Raw genomic sequence first — 12201 nt, 5'->3', positions numbered from 1 at the left:
TTTTCAGCCATCATCATAGTGTTGTTATCTATACATGCCTTCCTTATTATATGATGCCTTCTTTCCCCAGCATTCCTTGTCATGATCATTTGTAGCATGGTTTTACTACAGCCCTTTAATCTTTCTGGCTCCTAACTTAGCTTGACTGATTCATTACAGAGACTTCTAGGCCTAACAATTTTCATTTTTTCTACATGAAATTCTATCCTTTCTTTCTGATTTAATTTTGCGCAATTAGCCTGAGTATATATAATTTAAAATAATACCAATTTCATCCTCTAACTTCTACACATATGCATAAAGAGCTACCGTTAGCTTACTGCTGCCCATATTCCTGGTTTTAATAATAATTAAAAAAAGAAAAAGAAAGAAAAGGATGAAAACCCCAAAATTAAATGATAAAAATACTTGCAACTGAAGCAGGGTTCTTTTGCATTAAAATGTTGGGATAAAAGTATGTTACAGGACATTTCACTGGGTTTGGCGCTTTACAAGAAGACAATATTTCAGGGTTTTGTGGAGGGTTTAAATTGACAATCTGACACAGAGCATTTGGACAGCACACATGATAAGAATAATTCTTGCTTAATCTTTCATTTTTTCTCACTTGACTGCTGAAATAGCCATTATGTTATTTTTAAGATATTACTCCAGTAATGAGTTCTGTAATTACGTGAAAGCTACACTGTACAATTACTGGTAGGTTGACAACTAATGTTAATACGTATTGCTTATTTTGTTCTTTTAATATTTTAATATAAAATGTAGCAAAAAAGCTTTTTTTCAGCAACTATTTTAATATACAAGACAAAAAATACACTTTGGGGAAGATGCAGAAACCAGTACGAGAACCTTGGCACTTTCTTAGAGTTTAATGAAATTTAAGCAATTTCTCTGAGGCTGTCTTTTCATATTTGCTGTCTGCACTGAAGGAAGGTACTTGAAAACTAAGAAGTACTTAAGAGATTTATGAAAGAGTTGGACAAGAAAGCCCTCTGCACCATGAATATTGATTTTAGTTTTAAATAAAGCACTGAGATGATGCAGATTAGAAAAAGGCACTTTTAATAATGAGGAAGTGACTCTGTCAGCCCATTGTCTGCACAAACTTAATAAATGTCATCTAGGGTTAAACAGTAGGAGTTCAGCAATGCTGCAAAGTTATTGAAAATCCCAATTCTGAGCTGGCAATAATCAGCTCTGTTTGACCCTTGGTTCCAGATGGCTGCGACTGATATCCTCAGTAAATAGCTGCTTTCAGTAAATTTCTCAAAGCAAGTTCATTATGGTGCAGTAGTCCCTAAACTTCTTCCATACTCTGTGTGGTATCTGAAAAAGGAAATGCATGTCAGTCCTTCCATCTACATCAGAGACATGATCTTCTTTTCTTTTCAGTCCTTCAGTGTCCTTGGGGCATCAAGAGTCATTCCATACTTGGAATACTTATTTCACTTAATACAGCATTTTAGCTTCTTCTGATGCAAGTGAAGTAGTACAGTGAGATGAGATCACACCATGTAACAAACTCATCTCCATGGAACTCTATTAAGTGTGCCCCAAAAGCGTTCCTGGGTAGCCATCTGCTACTTCTGCAAGGACACAGAGTATAAATCTGTACTAAAGCCACAGCAGTGACTTACACTCTCCTTCCCATGCTTTTCAACAATAGGGAGAACAAAGAAGGACAAATGTGCCTCATCAGATAACAGTTCATTGTTACATTGTCAGAATGAGGTTAAGATAGCCATGGTAAAGAGGGCTTCCAGGCTCTCATTCCAAAGTCTGGGGGCTGTTTGTGCCCTTCTAAAGGGTCCTTCCTCCCATCCAATACACCTTTGCCCTCCAAGCCTCATTCACTGCATATTCCAGCAATTCCTTGGACACATATCAAATAGCACTTGCTATCTCTGCCACTCTATTCACACTGACATCCATTTTTCTCTAGCTTTTGTATTACTGCTTAGGCGTTTACAGTCCCATACATCAGTGGGACACACATCTGCAAAATTCAAGACACTAGGATTATTCTGAGGAGTCATGACTCCTACATGCTGTGATTATTTTGCATTTACATAATGCAAAGTATAAGGTAATAAAACAATTCATTAAACTGTTTATATCCCCTTATCTCCCCTTTAAACTCACTTGTCTTCACTGTTTTATTCACAATGTGCTTTTCACACTGCATTTATAATGCAGAACCACAGCAACAATTCTTTTTCATCCCCTGGAGAATCAGGCAGTGCACCCATGGTTCAGTGTTTTACAATACATCCTTGAAAATCAAAAAACATTTGGAGAGGTATATGACTATGCATCAGAATTTGAACACTTAATTTCTCACAAAGAAGGAACTTGTGAGTATAATGCTTTAAGAAAAAAAAATATAAGGGAATTGGGTAGGTCTCACATGTCAGTGGTCATTTCAACATGTGACACTTTTTAGTACAAAATATTTTGTTATATCTCCTTCAATGCCAGTACTTGAAACATGGAAAATAAGGTTCGTCTCAGTACGAGCACTTGAAAACTGTGTTTTTTGTGCAAAATATTTGGGGAAAGAATCCAGGGAATGATCTAATATTGTATATCACCATATAAAAACATTTACATTCTTGGCAAGCTACATCAGAATTGAACATTCACATGTTGCTGTATCTCCCTGGAAAGTAGATCTGCTTCCCTGCTAAATGATACATCACTAGAACTCAGACACCATTGCATTTATTTGAATTATCCATATTTGGTTTTAGTAGTTGAATTCCTCATCCCTGTGTTTTAAGTGTGGGCATAGGGAGCCTTTCCAGGATGCAATACCTTTGACAGTTAGATATTTCCCTTAAAGATGCAACTAGCCTGCCTAGAGAAACTTACAGGTGCTTCTTCATAGAGTCCATGGTGTCTCAAAATAAAAATTATGATTCTGATTCATTACCTGCTCTCCCTCCCCTCTCTTTGATATTCGCATTTTCACTGTGGCACAGAATTACGTACACTGCTACATAGCACTAATATCTAGCTTATGATTTTTCCATTATCATTCCCACGGAATCAACCTTTTTAACCTTTCATTAGGCATTATTTAATGAATCTGCATTATACAAAACTATCAAACCACTAAAACTTTTACAGCCATGCTTTAGGAACTTTGGGTAACATCTCTAATGATCAGCTTCTCTTCTGTTTCTCTAACACGGAGGACTAAAGTCCTCTAAGAACTTTTGAATCACAACTCCTGTGGGAAAAAACCAGCACAGTCCACTCCTGAAAGCATATTCTCTATTGACTTCCTCCTTCGAAACAGCATTGCAAAGTGACATTCTGTATTTTGTAGTATTATGATGCTTAATTATCCAACTGTAGCGATTCTAGATATCTATCTAGACAAATAAATAAATACATGGTATTAATGTAAGACTTTAGTGAAAAGTCTTGAATGATAGAGTTGCATGTAAAATTCAAACGTTATTTAATAACCAGTATCAACATTAAAACAAACACATACATACTTCCACTAAGAGTCATAGGAACCTGAATCCTTGGACTATATGTCAGTGTTCTCTCCAGATGCCAGAAAAGCAATCCAGATAAGAGGGTAAACTTCAGAGATGCAGCTGAGCTATGAAGAGTAGAAAGCACAACACGTAAGTCGAAAAGTATCAGTCAAACAACTTTGTTATTTCAGAGCTTTCCTTTAAGAATATTGCTTCTTGTTTTTTAAAACCAAACCAGAACCTGGAATGCTTGTGGATAAGAACAGAGAGATGTTTGGAGACACTGAGTATTGTGGAAAGTAAAAGAGGAAGGTAATGCTGTCAGGGGTAATCACATGTAACAGGCTCAAAATGATAATACACAGCCTTTCATTATCACAGTTTCTGCATGTACCCAGACAGTTTCATTAGATAAGAAAATAAATCAAAGCTGAAATAAAATAAAATACCCAAACATTTTCTTCATAACCAACAGCTAGCTGTGGTGAAGCAGAGGGTACAACCAGGAACATCCCAGATACAAGTGGACTGCAAAAACAGACAAGAGAGTGCCTAGGGAAAGTGGACAACTTTGATATGCATTTGCTACAGCTTCTGAAGAAAGTGTTCTTAAGAAACTAGGTTTCAGCATAAGCAGTACCAGTGTTTAGTACAAGATTAAATCAGACAAAATTATACACAAATACAGATAGTGGGTTATGGAGTGTTTTTCCCTTCCACTTAGTCCCAAGTTGATGAAAGAAATCCCTTCAGTTTAAAAGATAACTATGAGACAAAGTCTAATGCTTACATTTCATAATTAAGTACCTACAATCAGTTACCTACATGCTTATCAGGTTACTAATAAGTTTAGCTACATCAAGCTGTTTAGTCAGTTAAAACATTTCTGTAGGGTTATTACTTCTTGATCCTTTGATTAGACTATATCCTGTCTAAGATGTAATTTAGACACAATTCATTGAAATGTGGATACAGAATTATATGGGATAACCATGAAGTTTCTGGCAGTATGCTTTAGTAAAAATTGGCCTTTCAACAAATTTTACTCTTCATAGGAATGTCTTGCAAGTGAAATACTGACTTTTTCAAGTCATCCTGCTCCAGCCAGCTGAGCAAAGTGGAGCATTCTCTGCTTATTCTCCTCATGCCCACATTACACACTTTGTTCCCTGGTCTCACCCTTTCCACCTTACTACCATGAATATGCACATATAAAAAATATTTTAAAGCCTTGCCTTGAAGCCACAATGCAGCATGGTTTATCACCCTTGGAGTCCAGACAAATACAAACAGCATTCAGGTCCTAAGCAAGAATTTACTGAACACAACCACCACGTCTAGGCCCAGGCTCTCTGCTTGTACATCCAGGAGTCTGCTGTGGTCTGTGTGAATTCAAAGACGGTATTGCATTACACTCTCCCCCCTTTGAATATATCACCAATTGATTCCCCCTGGCTGAATTCCCAGGGCCTGGCTATCACATTCCCCTAATGAAGGCTTCATAGCATTCTTTTGAACTAAATCCTGTCAATATCAAAGTAGCACAGCAGAAAAAATAACCCCAAAAACTAATGCAATGTTAAAAGTCACAATAGTTAGAAAAAGAAGCCTTGATACGTAGATTAGAAAAACATGTAGTTGAAGGAAGGGATTGGTAAATTCATGGCAAACCTGGAAACAAATAAAATGGCCAAAAGAGGATATAACTCTCCAGTCCTGTTCAAGCAGCAAAATGTGATTTTAAATAGTGCAGGCAATAATGTTGTATTTAATCCCATTTGGTCCACATAAAGAGCAGAACTAAGAGATAGCAACATGAGGTCAGGTGCTTTGAAAAGGTAATTATAAGTCAGGCTGTTATTTCAAAAAATGAAGGTTGAGTAGCTCTTCTATCTTCGATCAGTTGTACTAAATATAAAAACAGTGTCTGGGAAAAAGTATTTCCTATTTATCTGGACCATCTGATTAAATTTTCAAATCCCTTCATACTCTAGCAGGGCTGAAAAATGTAGGATGCTTGGATATGATTCTGTGTGTGTAATACTACCTCCATTCCCTGTGCCTTGAGACTTCTTGGTTTGGGGTTTTTTAAACCCATCTCAATAGTTTTAGTCTAAAACAACTTTATTAAAATCTGAAGCTGTCCTGATTATTCTAATACAACCGAATAACATTTAATTTAGGAGAAATTACTTTGAATGTGCAATCTAGAAATGGAAGAAATTGAAGAGAATTTCTCTATGAAGCATTTGGGATGTAGTTAAATTGTTTGTGTTTATTCAGAAGGGTTGTGCAAATTTAAATCCTACATGCAGAGCCAAACTAGAATGCAAGGTAGTATAGTCAGTTAATCTTGTGGTGTTCAGTTTGTTGGGTTTGCACTGTGAAATTACTCCTGAAGCTTTCATGTGGAAAATGAGAATGTTCTTTAATGGCTGATGGGGGAATAAAGAAGTAAATACAAAGAAACTCCTACAAACTCTTAATATTAACTGCACTAAATAAGTGTAACTAACTGCACTAAGTTATTGATTTATCAGGGCTTGTCCAAATACTATTCTCTTTTGTTCATTTGGGAGAAAAGAATGAAAAAGCATGTTAGCAAAGCCAAATGCTAAAAGCTACTGGAAAATGCTTCTGTTTATCCTTCCAGCTGTTTCTGTAAACTACCCAAGGAACAATTAATAATGACCTCGAATAGTCTAAAGCTAACAAAGTTTATCATATCTCAAGAAAGATGTACTTTCCTGGAAGACTGTACAATTTTCAATGAGCTCCATCCTCTTAAGAGAAATGGGAAGTACAGTAAACAAGTACTGCATAGAACAAGATGTTATGGGAAATCTACTTTGTTGCTATAATCAGATCAACACGTCCGATAATTTTGTTATTGCCACATACTGCACAGACTGAGGAACTGAGCTAACCATGTCTGTTTATTTACAATTGAACTATTTGAATTATGTGTGCTTAGGAAAGAACAACTTGGAAACATTTGCTTCAGACACATTTGGGTATTTTCCACTCTGCTAAAACTTAGAGCTACAGAGGCTTTGTTCACAGGGACATCTGACAAGAAGCTGCAGCCATGCGTTGGTCCCATTTGAGCTGCAAAATCAATTCTAGCTGGTGATTAAACTTGCCAACCATTTAAAAGGCAGAACAGTGTAGGTGTATGGAAGTTTTAGAGCCTTAAAGTGCAAGTCCCAACAGTGAGTTTTGGCAAATTTGAATTCTGATTACCTTTCCTGTCCCAAATTAAGAGAAAAGCAGGTTATGTGCACATACTGTAAAACTCACTAGAAGTATGTTGTTTCCCTAACTTGATAATAGTGGGGAACCTACTGAATGTTACCTGCCAGGAATAGTATAGGAATATTTCTTCATTTAGAGGAAAAATTTCAAGTAAGGAGATGGATGAGAAAATCTACTGAACATGCTGCTCTGTCTATACTACAATACATGCATCTAAACTATATTTGTATGCAAGGATTACTAATTTCATAAGTTACTTATCTACAACATATTTTAGCTATTTTACATATGCACTATAGTTCTAGCTCTAAAAAGCTTAGTTAAACATTTTTCTATTACTTTTGCAGCAGATACAGAGTGTCACCTCCTAACCTATGTTCAGTTTAGTGCAATAGCTTTCCTAAAAAGAGGAGGAATAAAAAAATTACACTATTTGCTGTAGACTGAAATTTAATTTCAATTTTCTGAACACACACCAACAGTGGGCAAGTGAACGCAAAGCTTTGGTTTGGAAGGGATAAAGGACATCAGATAAGCCTATTCAATTCTTATGCATCTGTTTTGCATGCATTCTATTTATTTTGTGTGTGGTGTGTTTATATACGTGTGCATTGGAGGTAGGAAAAGATTTTCAACACAAAGTTCATTAAGTTTAATCATACATTTCAAAATCTCCCTCTGCAAATTGATATTATACCCTATCATCAATCCAAGCACTAACTTTTGAGTTAGTGGGCTGTTGACTTTATCCTTCTGATATTCTGAACAACTTTTTATGGCCTCACTAATTGCAGATAATAAGAACTTAAAAGAAAACAAAAATTAATTATGTCAATGCCTACACCAATTAAACAATTATATATCTTCCCTACCTGCCCACATAACAGACACAAGAATTGTCTGTATTAAGGAAAGAATATTTAATTTAAATGAAGTCCTTAAATACAGATTTAGTGATCAATGGCAATACTCGGTTGTCTACATTGGTTTGCAATTGGACAAATAGTAAAGTTAGGTTTAAAGGGATACTCTCAAAATCTGAAAGATCTCATAAATAGCCAAGTTTTGTTAAAAGTAAAAACTCTTGCTTTCTGAAATAAATAAACAGTAAGCCACATAAAGTACTGGGAAGAAAAATACAAATATTTGTGTGATACCATTTTTATTTCACAATGCTTACTTTACACAGTTTGCAAAATGTCTAAGAATTTTAAAAGCAATATTTGATTAATGCTATTCAGACAATGGTATTAGTAAGAAGATGGACAAGTGTTGCATGGTACCTAAACCTTCCCCAGAGTCAATTTTTACTTAAATTTCCCAATTGTCACTAATTAAAGCAGATATTATTCTATTCTTTTTTTTTTCCAAAACAACTGTCAGAGGTTAACTTCCTGTCTGAACCCAAAATTGTAGTTTCAGTTCAGGTCAATGGACTGATGACCTGTCCTCAAGAGACTTTTGGCTGAAATGTCACATTGTGGCCAAGATTTTAGACATTATAACCCATACTAAGCACACATTTGGATTATAAATGGATTGGCCTTTGCGAGAATTCACCTCTCATTATTTTTTTTTAAAGAAGAGTGCCTTTTTTCAAAGGCAAACAGGGTATGAACAGGACACTGTTACAAATACAGTCACATGCCCAAGAAAGAGCAGCATCCCAAGGCTTCTCAAACTGTCTGGCAAACTACCTTTTCACAAATAGAAGAGAGTTCAGCTGGACTAAGGAATCAGTTATTTACTGTAATGCAGACTGACTTTCTACTGACATCAGATAATGAAGGCATTTACTGCAAAGTTAGAGAAGTTTGTAACAGCAGTTTGAACTATTTTTCTGTGTTATTGCAGGTTTAATTTAATCAACAAACTTGCTACAATTTACAACCCAGATTTGGAAACTTAATTTAGTAACCAATGTGAGATTCAAATTCCAATTTGGATGGCAGAAGTTGCTGTTTACTAATCCCTTTTTCTTTTGATTGACAATGAGAGAAGGCAAAAAAAAGTATTTTTGAACCCTTTGAACAGCTGAGTGAGAAAAGTTTTGCCAGAAAAAGCAGGGAGACTCAGGTGGTATCCCCTGCTGCAAAACTTTAATAAGTTTTAAAGTAGATCCTGTAACATTTCAGGCTGTTAAGGAAGAAGGAAAGAAAAGCATTCCAGCAGAGTTCCAGTAATAAAAAACTGTTATCTTAGGCTGGCAAAAAGAAGTGACATTATGCTGTTTACATGGGGGTTTGTGACCAGTGAATGGCAGCTCAGTGACAGAGCAGGCTCCTGAGAGCAGGGTGATGCTCCTACCTCAGGTCTAGCTGCTGTAGAATAACTTGCAGAGGATTAGACCCCTCATAGCAGCTCTGGTCAACTTTTGCTTTTTTGAGGTTTTTTTTTTTTCCATTATGGTTTACACTTTCAAGTATATTATCTGTCCCAAAGTATTAGCCTATCACAGTGAGCTGCTGAAGACTCCACTCAGAGACAGAATACATACTTTTAATTCTAAATGAAAACAAAGAGGATGACTGTATTTTCAACTGTCTGCTTGAAAGACATTTTTAAGTGGTAAAACCAGGAGACAGGTTTATTATAACATTCCAGGCTAAAATATCTTTCTAAATTTGTTTTATTTAACAACTGTAGGGATAAATGAATTTATTATGTGATCAAATTAGAGCCTGACAGTGACAATAAACCCAGTTCTGCAGAGCATTACACTCAGGAGGAATACAACTGTAAAGAAATAATTTTGTATCTAACATATTTAAAAAGATAAAAAGTCATATGATAGTTAATAAGGGACATAATACCAAGTGGAAGAAAAATTCTGCATTTAATCCTTCCCTAATCATGTTAAATGTATTCTACTTTAGAATTGGGATAAATCTTAAACAAACAAAGATTTCAATACTCTTCAAAGCACATGTTTAATGTATCTTTCTTTTAAGAAGTTTAAACTTCACTTTTAAAATATTTACTGAGACAAGTATTATGTGCATGATGCTAGAAGTGTCTGAATAGTGCCTTATTTCAGGTATCTTAATTTCATAACTTTACTTGCTTATTGGATTTCAAGGGAACAATTTTTTAAACAGCCATCTCACTGTTTACATATAGTTGACCAATAACTACTCTAGCTGTGTTCAAAACCTGATAGTTTAAGTTACTAAAAATACATTATTAACTCATAAGAAAGATAAAAACCACAAGATATTTTTAACTGATTCTAAACAACCACAAAATTTTCCCAATGAAAGTAGTAAATTATTGTTCTCTTTGCTAAGATAAAGTGTAACTCACAAGGAGCTTATTTGCTCTATATTATATTTGCATATATAGTAGTCAAAATAGCACCAAAAGAGGAGAATTTTTCTCAGTAAGATACCTCAATGAAAAAAAAAAAGTTCCGTGTCCACATTTAACATCTTACCTTTGCAGAAATATGAAATGCATTTTGTAAGCAATAAAATTATTACATAGCTACTAAACTAGCAAAGTATTATGCTTGCCCTTTCCAAATTAAAACACACATTTCCATATTTAAGACTAAGGGACCAAGGCAAGACCAAATAGAAAAATGAAGAAGGGCCTGTCTTCAGCAAGGACAAGCTGCCCCTGAATTGAACACAAACTAGCAGTGGCTTCCTATAAGCAGCAAACTCACAGCAGATTAAAAAGCCAGTACTCAAGAGTCACCCTACAGGCATACAGAAATGCACCAGGAAAGTAAACAGTATCACAAGTATTGACCACTTTGCTGACTTGTATCCAAATCACAAAATTAGCTATTAATTCCACACGTATTCTTGCATTCTCTTGTCAGTCTTTATCCCTTCTATTATGAAAAGATTAAAAAAAGATATGCACTAAAACTGGTTTCAGCTAGCAATCCTGTTGTCAGGCTCGAGGACAAGGCCAAGACAAAGCATGCTAAAACCTTTGCTGAGCCCTGACACGCATATGAATGTATGCATGCATATATATTTATATATACATATATATAAAAAAATAGATTGCTATACCTGCTTGTGGATGCAGTGGGAGAGCTTGACGGCACCTTCAGCTGAGGAAGTGACACATCTAGGTTCCTTTCAGCAACTGACAGGATTTAAAAGCTAATTATCTAATTTCTAGCTTTCTTTGGTTCTATATAGACAGGATGAGGCTCCCACATAAGGGAAAATCATTCCAAATGCCACACAATGTGAAAGCTAACAGTAAACAGCTGTAACACTTAACAAACAAGACCTGCTGGTCATTATAGCAAAATCTCTCAGCCCATACCAACTCCTTGATTTCAGCTACTGCTCTTGGTCTCCTTCATAAGATGAAATCTATTAGCACATGTGTCTGTTTAACCCCTCTTAGCCATCTCTTAATTACCTATTTGCATTCCCTGTCAGGTTTTGGGTGAAGCTTTTAGGGGTGGTACTTGCAATGCTGGGCAGTTCTTGCATCCCTTCCAACTGCTCCTCCCTTGGGCTCCAATGGCACTTTTGGCTACTCCTTTGTCTTTCCAGTGACAATGTGGAGTGAAAAAACAGCACTTCCATGTCTACCTGCTTTGAGGCACTCTTTCGTATTTGCAGCTTAGATCGACAAGTGTTCCTCCTATCTTAAACAAGGGCCTGCCTGCAAAAACAGAAAGGGCTTGTAAAGCTTCACTTTACAGAAATAGAATTTTCTCTAATAATATGATTGTTGCCAGTAGACTTCTTATTACTTCTTTTTAAAATCTTAAATTAAATTAAATCTTAAATTAATCCAGAAATGTCTGGTTACACAATGACCAATGATGAGAACTGGTGCGTAAATAGCCTGGCATTCAAGCATGGAAGAGTAATAAAAGAAAAGTTGGTTTATCACACAGCTATCTAGACTGACAGCAATTAAAGTGCATTTCTCACAATTAGCCAGCTGTACCTGACCTATACTAAAAGACTAATAAGGCTTACCTGACCTAAAACATTTGTTAATTTTACTTTTTGCTTCAAATTTGGATAGTGAAGGGAGGTTAATTGGGTAGCCAGACATTTCTTTGAGCCTCACTGTGTGTTACAGTTGGTCTATTAGCAAAAGCTACCACTGCTTCATGTGTCTGCTCCCTTCTCTGAGCAGGTATACATGAAAAGAATATTTCTGATTTTGGTGTTGTCATATACAAGACTGATATGTGACTAGAAAATGCACATTTTGCCAAGAGTGATTGGGAAATGAGACATACCATGCATTCAGCTCCATGCAAAGCCAACACAAACACAGGGCACTCAGTGCCAATCAGAGCATGAAAAAAAGCATGAGAGGAAAATGGAGAACTATAGAGAAAATAAATTACTTAAAGGACACAATGCTTATTCCAGAGACTCTTCAATGCCAACAGTCTTCAATGTGGCCAAGAGACTCCGGGGTTTTTTTCAGAACTTGATTGCTGATCTTTTTCATATAGGAA

General features: G+C 35.8%; 1 long non-coding RNA gene across 1 annotated transcript; it reads right to left on the bottom strand.

Moving 5' to 3' along the window:
• Positions 1–1039: 1039 nt before the first annotated feature.
• Positions 1040–10920, bottom strand: LOC132077246 (uncharacterized). The gene is made up of 3 exons (XR_009419025.1): positions 10775–10920; positions 3510–3619; positions 1040–1329 (listed from the first exon to the last, which is right to left on the bottom strand). It is a non-coding gene; the product is annotated as an uncharacterized LOC132077246 (long non-coding RNA).
• Positions 10921–12201: the final 1281 nt, after the last annotated feature.

This window comes from Ammospiza nelsoni, chromosome 9, assembly GCF_027579445.1.
Source record: "Ammospiza nelsoni isolate bAmmNel1 chromosome 9, bAmmNel1.pri, whole genome shotgun sequence".
Taxonomy (NCBI): domain Eukaryota; kingdom Metazoa; phylum Chordata; class Aves; order Passeriformes; family Passerellidae; genus Ammospiza; species Ammospiza nelsoni.
Note: the sequence above shows the minus strand (reverse complement) of the source record. Positions and strands in the feature narration are given on the sequence as shown.